Source organism: Nuphar pumila, chromosome 8 (assembly GCF_984573655.1).
Source record: "Nuphar pumila chromosome 8, dmNupPumi1.hap1.1, whole genome shotgun sequence".
Taxonomy (NCBI): domain Eukaryota; kingdom Viridiplantae; phylum Streptophyta; class Magnoliopsida; order Nymphaeales; family Nymphaeaceae; genus Nuphar; species Nuphar pumila.
The window spans coordinates 16,505,959-16,517,525 of record NC_143256.1 but is presented as its reverse complement, the minus strand read 5'-3'; the positions used below and the strand labels follow the sequence as shown (position 1 = coordinate 16,517,525).

Here is an 11,567-nt window from a genome sequence, read left to right as displayed (position 1 = left end):
TTATGTAAACACCACCACATGTTTTCCATGGAGATGTTTGTTTCACCTCCCTTAGTAAAAGTTCTCTTTCCTACGAAAGAGTGTCTCTTTCATCCCCCCCCCGAAAAGAAAGCAATATCCATGCTTGAACAAAGAAGAGAGTGCGAATAGGCCAAGGGATTAAGCATTCTATTATTTCATCACAATTCCAGCAATGAACATTGCATACACAAATATGATCATGGAAAATATTTAGGTGTATGCATGGCTGATCAGACCGACAAAAGGAGAAGGAAAAAAAAACACACCCAATATAACCCAAAAAAGGCGAAAAACTCACATCAGCAAAATCATATCAAAACACGAGCCATTCTGCTATGTTCTTCTAGTCTTCAATCAAAGACAAACTGGAAAGGGTTTTCCTACAAACAAAACAGAGAATTCTTTTGACGAAGACTGCACAGAGCAAGAAATGTAAGGCCACACAACTTGCTTCCAAAACCAAATCAACCATCAATTGCAGTTACGATCCCGTTACTGCTGCACTAATCTCCACACACGAATGCATGCATCTTCACCAGAGCTTACAACAGTGCAATCATCATTGAAAACTAATCCATAAACACCTCCCAAGTGAGCACCCTTTATGGTTATACGACTTGAAGCTGGCTTATCAACTTCATATATAATTATGCTTGTGTCTAGAGATCCCGTAGCAACCATTGTGCTATCAGGAGACCAAGCCACACAATTTATACGAGCAGTATGGTACAACATGTTCTTAAGCTTAACCTGCAGAAGATAGTCAACTGGTTAGTGAGACAAATGTCCAGGAAGTTAAAAATCAAACCTTGGTAATTAACATTACATTTCTAAAAAGGATTAATGCGGAAGGGAAAGGAAGAAAGAGAGATGGACTATGCAAATGGGAACCAAAAAGTTAGAAGTATGAACAACTTAAATATAGTGACAAAATCTATCAAAAATAAAGAAAAAAAAAAACATGGATGAAGCATGACAGCCTTCCACTACTTTAATGTGTGTAAAAAGAATTTAGGAAACAAAAAGAAAATTAAAAAACCATATAGGATTTACATTGTGCCTGATAAATTGAACCATGGCATTTTGCTATGTCACATGGGTGCGGGTGCGACACGGGTGCGGCGCAATTTCAAAAATTTTGGACACGAGGACTCGGCTATGTATATATATAATTCTAGTAAACAATTAAAATTAAGTAGCCAAAACTATGACCTTAATTTTTTCGAAAGTTTCAATTTGGCATTCCCATTTCTTTATGGTAGTTCTTAAGCTAGCTTTTCTAATACTTGTGAAACTAGTATTTTTTTAAACTGGAAAAGCATTTATTTAGCTATCTTAAATGGTTGGGTTACCTTTTATCGTGTTTTATACATATTTTTACATAAGTTGTGACTTGTGAAACAGTCACACAAACTGTGCACACAGTCTGTGCAATGCAGTCTGTGACTGTGCAGACTGTGCACAGTCACACAGACTGTGCACAGTCACATAGACTGTGTGCAATGACTGTGCAGTTGCAGTTGCACAGTCTGGTTATATATTAAAAAAAAGATATATAAAAATTGTTTTTTTTTGTTTTTTGTCTTAAAAATGGACATTTTTGGACTCGGTCAAAGTTGACCGAGTCCAAAATGTGGACGGACGCGGCCTGGACTCGTTGACCGAGTCCGACTCGGCGTTGACCGAGTTCGGGCCGAGTCCGAAGCCGCACCCGTGTCGGGGCGTGTCGACTCGGGTGCGGCACCTCCCTAGCCGAGTCCGTGTGACATAGGCATTTTGTAGTCTAGGAAAACAAGGGTAATTATAATACCGCACACAAGGCCATAAATGCTTAAGAATTTTCAAGGTTTTTGGATCTAGAATGCCATTGACATACAATAGAATGAATGTCTACTACATTTTTCATAACAGGGATATTGCGCCGAATCAATTCATTCTAGGTCTTGATTGCTTTGTCACCTTCTCATGAAAATCCAGAACATGCAATTAATAGCAAAGTACACCATTATTATCAAAACTGGTATTTGTCTTATGCACCACAATTTGCTTTGTAATCCCATTGTTGCTTAAAGCTAAACTTATGGTCCCCAATAGTAATATTCCTGCTTATTGCTGATCTCCAATCTTTACTGGGCTCCTCCTTTTCCCAGTTCCTTCAACTTGCTTCATGTCAAATTTTTTGTGTTCTGTAATTTCAGACAGCTTGTAACATGCCCATTCTATCCCTGACAATGCTCATCTTTCTGTTTAATTAACTCTTAAGGACAAGATGTAAGGATACGTGGCATTTCTTCAATATGTGTTTTTATTTTTGCTTTACGTAACATGCATTAGTATTGTATCATTGTCATCAATGGCTCGGGTAATTGATTTGTAGTACCAGTTGGAGTCACACTATCTCAACCGGGCCATATTCAGGCAAACCTAGCTTGACTAATAAAAAAAAATTAACTCAATCCTAGTGAGGATTAATCTAGTATGAGAGATCATCCCATGTGATTAATGAGTTGGGACATCAACCTGTTGTAGTTGGAATATTCATTTTCTCTTTCCTATTTCATTGAGTCAAATTGAAATGACAAAAATTGACACAGAATTAGAGCAGCCATGACGAAGTGATCTATTAATCTCATCTTCATGCTTTTTCCTCTAATCTTCTAACCTCTTTCTTCTCTATGGATTTAATATTTTTCAGAAGATTTCTTTGTTTTGAATGTTAAATTTTAAAACACTTACTGGAATCATAGGCAGATCTGACTATTAGCTTTGAACAAATCTGGAATCTAACTTGTTTTTTGGTCCCATAGGCTTGGGTGAAGGGGATAAATGGATTGGTACGTGGAAATGGTAGCTCTATCTCAGCTGGTGGTGTGGTTGGCTGGAACCAAATAATCAAATCTTCAAGGGAGTACGACCTTGCAAAGGGGGGTGATTGAATTGGTAATTAAGTTTATGGTTCAAATCAAGCTTGCAAAGGGGTCAAGCTGAGGTTCCAGACTGACTTATGGTCCAGGGATGTAACTCTTGCTGAAAGATATCCACCGTTTTTTCACATAAACAGAGATAACAGCATACTTGTAAGTGAATGTTGGAAAGGAAGAGCTAGTTAGTTCACTGAATTCAGAAGGAATTTCAAGGAGCAAGAGGTAGAAGATTGGTTTTGGTTATGGCTATTGGATTTTTAGGCCCATGGAAAATTTCTGACAGCGAGAATTCCTTATATGGAAATGTGACAGATGTGTTATGTTCTCTATAGCTTCATTTAGCCATGCTTTTGGCTGTAAAGATGTAGACCACTTTCCAAATGACACCGTCCAGGGTTTCCATCCCTCTCCTACAGCCAAGATATTTGTGTGGCTCTTAGCACTTGATAAGGTTAATAACCAGTGCAAATTGAAAGACAAAAGTTTCCAGCTTGCAAGTACTTGCTACTTCTGTTTCGATGAGAACGAAACAATTGAGCATTTGTTTTGGTTTTATCCAGCATTTCAGTGGTTGTTCAAACAAGCTTTGGATTGTGCCAATAAAATGGCCAGATGGGGATTTAGCTTGGATTGGTCGGAATAGGACTGGTGGTTAAGAATATTAATTTGATCTATTCTGTAAGCTTGTTGAAAGATTTCTTATCCCCTGGCTTAAATTATTTCTCTTAGACAAAAAAAAAAGATTTACATGGTTTGCAAAGTGTTATAATGTGCATCTCCCTCGCATACTGTCTGTAGACTCTGTACATACACCAATTCTTGTTTTCTTTTTGTTATGTGTGTGTGCTTGTGTTCAAGGATTGATACACACACACACACACACACACACACACACACACATATATATATATATATATATATATATATATATAGAGAGAGAGAGAGAGAGAGAGAGAGAGAGAGATGGTACCTCTCGAGTGACATGGTCCCATATAACAGCTTCTCGATTGAGATCACCAGAAATAAACATAGAGGCATCTGCGGAGAAACGAATGACGTTAATAGCACCACGATGCTTCTCAAGGACTGACTCTTCTGTGAGAGTGTCCCCATTGACAGAATAGACGTGGAGTTTCCCATCTTGGCCACCAACAATGGCCTCACTTCCATCAGGTGAAATTGCAGATGCCGTCACAGCAAACCCAAGATTCAGAGTTGACAACACTTTGGATCCACGAAGCATGATTACTCCTGAATCAGTTGAAAGCAATGCCAGCTCGGGCTTATCAAGTGCAATATTTAAGTCCTTTGGTTGTGCACCAATATCAATTTGTTCTTCATCACCACACTGATCAGCATGCAGCGGAATTCTCCTTACCTGTAAAATTTTGGGAAAAGGATCATCTCTTGTAGCAAAAGCAAGTTGAACATATTGTACATAGCTACAGTTGTTGTACAGTCAGCAAAATATAAGCCCCACAGCAGGATATCATCAATTGGAATTTGGCAGGTAGATTAAGAAATTGTTCCTTATTAAAGGAATATGCTATTCATCAGACTTGGTGAGCAATACTACCGTGTATTGAACTTTTATAATTGGCTGCAAAGCTTTCCAGACAAGAATATATGGATGTAAACACCCCAAATTTTCCTCACTCATTCTCAAACAATCCTCCTTGTTCAGTGCCAACCCTGTTAGGTCAGTGTAGGAGTCAAACCCCGAGTCAGTTTCAGAAAAGCACCATTTTACCCATTTTCATTAGGAAAATTACCATTTTACCCCTAGGTCATCCCGGACCCCAGTCAGTCGGAGTCAACCAAGCTCATTGGTCAGTTCAAGATAGTTAGAATATCAGTCATCTCAAGCTCATCTGAGCTCACAATGAACAGACCATTTTCATTTCTGACCATTCCTGCCAAAATGGGATCATTTCTTCAAAAATGAGCTCATTTCTCACTCGAATCCAAGCCAATTGTCTCAAAGTCAGTCATTCCCAGTCAGTCATGTTCCCCAAAGTCTAACTTGAGCTCACCAGAAGTTCAAGTGCTCCAATTTCAGTTCAAAACCATTTCCAAGTGTCTAGGAGCCCATTTTAGTCCATTTCAGATCTTTCAGCTGAAATTGAGCCGAGTTCAGTCAGTTGAGTTAGTGTTTGAGACTTGATTTTAGTTCATCTCAGTATTACTGACTTTTGTTTTAGCTCAAACCCAGTTCAGGTTCGTAATTCACTTCATTCCAATAACCATTCCATACCATTTCTCTAAAAATGGCAGCTTTTCTTGAAAATTCAGTTGGAAAGGTCAGTTGAGTCAGTGTTTGTTGAGTTCATTTGAGTTCTGAAACTCTAAAACCCAGCTCAATCCAGTTCATTTCAGTTGAATACAGCTCAAACCCTAATTTTCAGCGTTACTCTAGCTTGGCAGAGCTCGAAAATCATTTCTTCAACCATTTTTGCAAATTTTGTCAATTTTAACACTTTTTGAACTGGTACAAGTGTCAATCGGGGTCTAACATCCAAAATTCTTCATTCAGGGTTAGCATTTTGCATAGCATTTCATGTCATTTCTCATCATTTCATATCATTTCTCATCATTTCATAACATTTCATCACATTTCATTTCATTTTCGAAGTCCAGAACTCCAGCTTTATAAATTTCAATCCAGATTGAGTTTTAAAAGTTTTCAGAAATCAATTTCAAACCTCAGGTTTCCAAAATTGACATTTTCACCCCAGGAGTCTAAATTTGGAAATATTTTCTCAAGAAAAATAATCTGGATTTCTTTCAAAATCAAATTTTCAAATTTTACACTGGATTTGCTTCGCAACGGGGTATTGAACTTCAAAATCCGAGCTCATTTCAAAAACTACCAAAAATAGCTCGTTTTGTCTAAAAATAGATTTGGAAGCATTTTCTCAAGAAAAATAATCTGGATTTCTTTCAAAATTATATTTTTAAATTCTACATTGGATTTGCTTCGCAACGGGGTATTGAACTTCAAAATCCAAGCTCATTTCAAAAACTACCAAAAATAGCTCGTTTTGTCTAAAAATAGATTTGGAAGCATTTTCTCAAGAAAAACAATCTGGATTTCTTTCAAAATTATATTTTTAAATTCTACATTGGATTTGCTTCGCAACGGGGTATTGAACTTCAAAATCCAAGCTCATTTTAAAAACTACCAAAAATAGCTCGTTTTGTCTAAAAATAGATTTAGAAGCATTTTCTCAAGAAAAACAATCTGGATTTCTTTCAAAATTATATTTTTAAATTCTACATTGGATTTGCTTTGCAACGGGGTATTGAACTTCAAAATCCGAGCTCGTTTCAAAAACTGCCAAAAATAGCTCGTTTCATTTGAATTTTTTTTTTTTTTTTTATTTTTAAAGACTATTTTACCCCTCAAATCGTCAAAATGACTTTCAAAAGTGGGATTTGGACCCTCTCTGAGATGGCCCATTCATTTACATTTCTATTTTATTAAAAAGAAAAAAAAATGTTTCTTTTTATTTATTTATTTTCGTTTTTATTGATATTTATTTATTTTATTTTAGAGAGGTGGGACCCACAAGGTGGTCACCCAAACCTCCAGCCCCATTTCCTTCTACCTTCCTTTTCTTTCTTCCCTTCCTTTCCTTCTTCTTCTTTCTTTTCTTTCCTTCCTTCTTTTCCTTCTTCCTTCTTTTTCTTCTTTCCTTTTCCTTCCCTTCCTTCTTTCCCCTTTCTTCCTTACTCCCTTTGGATTTTCCCCCCAAAAGCAATGGCTGCAGCCATTCACGTATATGCCTTCATGAGATATTATTAGTAACTTAGGTTTTGAGTTAATCAAAACCTAAGTTATGATAAAAAGAAAAGAAAAAAAGAACGGCTGGGGGGATTCAACTTGACGTCTCTCTCTCTCTCTCTCTCTCTCCCTCCCTCTTGGCTCTCCATTGCAACCATCCTTGTTGCAGCCCCCTTTCAAGCTCCTTTCTCCAGCCGACAGCCACCACTTGGCTGCAGCTTCAGCCCAAGCAATCACCATACGGTTGGGATCAACAGCTCTCTAGCAGACCTTCCTTCTTCAGCCGGTCAGCCCACCTTCAGCTAGCATCTCCAAGATACTCCCCAACTCCCTTGCTTAGGTGACATCTCCAGCAGCACCCCTGCAGCAGCCACCATCAAATTCCATTGGTACTCCAGCACCAACTCTTTGCAACCCTCTTGTTTCAGCTGCACCAAGGCAACACCATCCAGCCTCCTTGTTCCATCCCTATTGACAGCAAGCTGAAACTTCCATCTAGACAATACACCATCGGCCATCATCCGCTTTGCTTCACCATACACCTTTGAAGCCTCCCTCCTTCGACGCCTTCATTACAGCTCCAGCCAGCCATTGTTGAAGTCAGCCACCTCCTTGCAGCCATCTCCTCGCAGCCCCTTCAAGTCCAGCCATCTCCTTCATCACAAGCTACCACAACATTATTGCAGCCAAAACCTCAAGGTGAGCCACTATTTTCTCGATTCGTGACTTTCATTGATGAAGACCCTACGATGATCATCCGTGGGATCCGTGGACTAGGGATCTCCAGACTTTTGTTTGGCATAAAGGCTATGGAATCGAATCACGGACTAGATTTACAAACATATGAATGCCTTTGTCCCGATTCTAAATCAAGTAGATGCAATGAAATGATTATATTGTTCATGGAGGCTATATGGATTACGGGACTCGTCCACCGGTTGGATTGAATTTCCCGTTTTGAGAGCCAATATTAAAACAAGTCATGCCCCTGATTTTTTGTGTAATTTCATGTTTTGTTGCATCTAATCTAGTTTCATTATGCATTTTGTTCGGTTTTTTTTTAGTTTCATTAGTATTTGATCTAGAATTTCTAGACTTTTATTTACATGTTAGGTCCAGTTATAATGTTATGTTTGAATTTTTATTTGTAAATTCTGAAATTTTCATAATGGATGCATGTATGTCTATGTGATCCCCTTTCAAAAATCTGGATTGATTTGGTTCTTCCTATCCTCTCAAATAAATCAAATCTCAAACTAGGATTTTGCATTTTTGGGAACTTTCAGTTTCTGCTTTAGCAGAATTTAACCTCCGGAATCCCCCTTGTGGGAGATTCGAATCATCCTCCAAAAATCACGGTAGACTCACAGTGGAGTCTACTATCTGTCTGAAATTTTTGAGATCTGTGCAAGCAGATTCACCCTCTGCCAAAAATCGGATTTCCCAGACCCCTAGGAAAATCTCGATTTTCTTTCGTCAGGGTATAGACAGAACCTAATGCACCGAGTCCGCCCAATCTGTAGCTCGTCTGCAAAAACTTTCAACATGAAAGTTGTTACTAACATAATTTCCTGTCATTTCCCAAAATTTGGGAATTTTTGGATCTGTTTCATTATTTTGCCCGGATTTTCTCTTTCTGTCTAACAGATTCCAATGTCCAGAAATTCCAGAGATTTAGGTCTCTGATAACAGCATGCCCTTTTCCAAACCGTAACCCGAATCCCAATTCTGTAAAAAGATAAAATATTCCTCTATTTGTCAGGGACATTTTCCCACAATTTCAGCCATTTTTCCATCCGTATTTCATTTTCCCCACATTTTCTACCGAAACCTGTCTGTTTCCTTCATTTACTAGAGTCGCCGGATTCTGATCCGACTTGCCGGAGTGGTACAGCTCCGACCATAGGTCAAAACCAGAAAGTGTAAAAGGAAAAAATCTTTGCCTTACTGTCATCTGTCATCCCATAAAATTTGGGAAATTTTTATGGAAGTTTGATATCCTAAATCCTCTTTAGAATCAATATTTTAGGCAAAAATCATGAAATTTTGGGTTTTTATTTGAATTTCCATATTTATAAATATAAAAAAATTAGATTTTCGAGCTTCATTCTGTTTTTAGGGTTATTTTAGGTGTCCATGCCAAATTTGGTTTAATTCCAAGTTCATTTGCTCTATGTGTTAGTTTATCTTTAAATTCAGAAGCGAAAATCAAGCGAAAATCAGGTTAAATTCGATATTTTATGATATTTTCGCCATTTTAGGGATTTTATCATGTACATAAGCATGTAGAATCATATTAGGGTTAATTTTAATCTCCTTTGCATTTCATATTTTTCAATTTTGCAAAATTTATTTCAGAAAACCTTGGTTTCAAGGCCATAGTCTTGTTATCGGGGGTATTTTGGTCATTTTGACCTAAATTTCGAAATTTCAATTTCTAATTCTCCAAAATTTCATGCATATCATCATATTTCATCATATTATGTTTGATTTATTTCATTTGATTTTCAAATTTCCAAAATTTACAAAAAAAATTCTTTCAGAAAACCCTGATTTCAAGGTCATCAGGGGTATTTTGGTCATTTTGACCCCAATTTCGAATTTTCAAGTTTATTTTCGAAATTTATTCATTATTCATCATGTTTATATCAAAGGGGGTATGATTTTGGGTTTATATCTGAATAATATCCGATAATTTCCCATATTTTCGGATAAATTCAGAAAAACCTACATTTTTGTGCTAACCTTGTTTTCTAGTTTTGCAGGAACATTCAAGAAGAAGACTTAGATTTTATTTATTTTATTTCAATTCCATGTAAAAATCAATGTAATATTTGGAATAAGAGTTACATTTCTGCTTAGAATAGGGTTGCATTGCATATAGTTTAATTTATGCAAATTTCAATATGTGATGTATGATTCATGCACATTATTTCAAATTCACTATGGTTTACACGAATGGCACGTGCACAAGCTTTTATGGAGTTTATAAACTCGGTGGGATTCATATTTATGGCCATAGTCAGAATACGAAGAAAACCAAGATTTATGATCTTCGTATTAGCCACATTCAGCCTACACACTTAGGCTAACTTCAAAATGCACTGCATTTTTCAAAGTTTCAAAAGGATTTCTCAATTCCTTAATTGAAATTCCCTTTTCAAATTCATATTCATTCATTCATATCATTCAAATGGCATTATTCTCAAATTCATTTTCCAATTTCAATTTCAAAAAAAAATTGAGTTTTCTCAAGAATTTCCAAGTCTTTCTCAGGATCTGATTTTCTCAAAATCCTAAGTTTTCAAATGACATTTCAAAGCATTTCCCAATTTCAAACCAAGATTTTCCTATGTTTTCAAATTCTCAAATTTCAAAATCCCAAGTTTTTAGAAATCGATTTTCTCATATTTTCCAATTTTTCCTGAGAATTCATTTTCCATTTCAAAAGTCATTTTCCAATGAATTTCTTAGATTTTCTCAGAATTCTCAAATCCATTTTCTCAGAAAAGCAATTCCAAATTTCAAAATCGATTTTCCAAAGTTCAAGTTTTCCTGAAAAATCACTTTCCAATGCAAATTTCTGATTTTCAATGAACTTCAATGATTTTCCCAGGAATCCCAATTTCAAGTACTTTTCCAATCATTTTTCCAGCATATTTCAATTTTCCAAAGCAAACATTATGTTTCTCAAACTTGTATTATTTTCAAAATTTCATAGCACAAGCCTGATTCTTTGTGCATTCTAGGAAAAATAGAGCATAATTTAGATATTTGAGTCGAGTTAAAGCACATAATTGGTCCTTGGTTCAATTACCCCTGGTAAAGGTGCCAGGAACGGTTGAACCTCGTACCGACAGGCGGATCCCATTCCACGGAATTTTCCCACAAATTTTCAAAACGGAGGCGAGTAAATTTTCAAAACAATTTTCAAAACTTTGGTCGAGTTTGGATCGCGGAATTCGTTTCTCTCTCGCAAGGGAGGGGAAAAATTTTGCGATGATAACAGGTTTGGCGACCGTGATGGGACCTGTCCTCGCCTGATCAATTATGTGCTTTAACTTAGCCCAATTGTCAAAATTATGTTCTATGAAATGTCAGCTTTAATTTCTGATATCATGTGAACCTAGGAGCCTAGACTTGAACCCAGCTGACATGGATTGCATATAGACTAGGCATGGTTTGGTAGGACCATATTGAGGAGAATTATGCATGCTCACTTAGACTTAGGTCTGAAATACAACACTCCCCAATCTAGGACTTGTATGAAAACAATGTTTGCTTCTTCAAAAGTTTTCGAAATTCTATCTCTTTAGGACTTAGAGCCCTCTGTTTGCCTGCATGTGATCATATTTCAAAAACCACCCCACCTATGTCTACCCGGTCTTCACGTTGCTGGGCTCTCTTCCAGAACCATAGTTCGGGACAGAGCCTCACAACTGGGCCAGTTATTTGGGCTAACGCCCCCCTGCCACGTACCAAGGGCCATAGTCCAACGTATATCGGCAGGCGCTCAAGGATGTTGGGAAAACACAAGCCTAGACCCGGAGATGAGTTTTATGCCACGTACATCGAGCCTCGGCTCGAGTATATCGGCATAGCATGATTGGACACAGTTGATCTAAGCCTAGAGTCAGGATTAGGGTCCTAAAGCTCTTTCAAAATCAATGCATTTAGAGTTGGCTTCCTAGGGATTGCTGTATGTGCATAATTGTTTGTAATTGAATATATGATATTCATTTTCGCCTTATTTTCTCATATTTTTCCCAAGTTTTCCAAAATACCAAACAATTTTCCAAAATACCTCATTTTTCATCTTTTATGAAATATCTCCTTTT

The 11,567-nt window shown here is 37.1% G+C and overlaps 1 pseudogene; it reads right to left on the bottom strand.

The window, feature by feature from the left end:
• Nucleotides 1-513: 513 nt before the first annotated feature.
• LOC149829683 (actin-interacting protein 1-2 pseudogene) lies at nucleotides 514-7,247 on the bottom strand (annotated as a pseudogene).
• Between the last annotated feature and the right edge of the window lie 4,320 nt (nucleotides 7,248-11,567).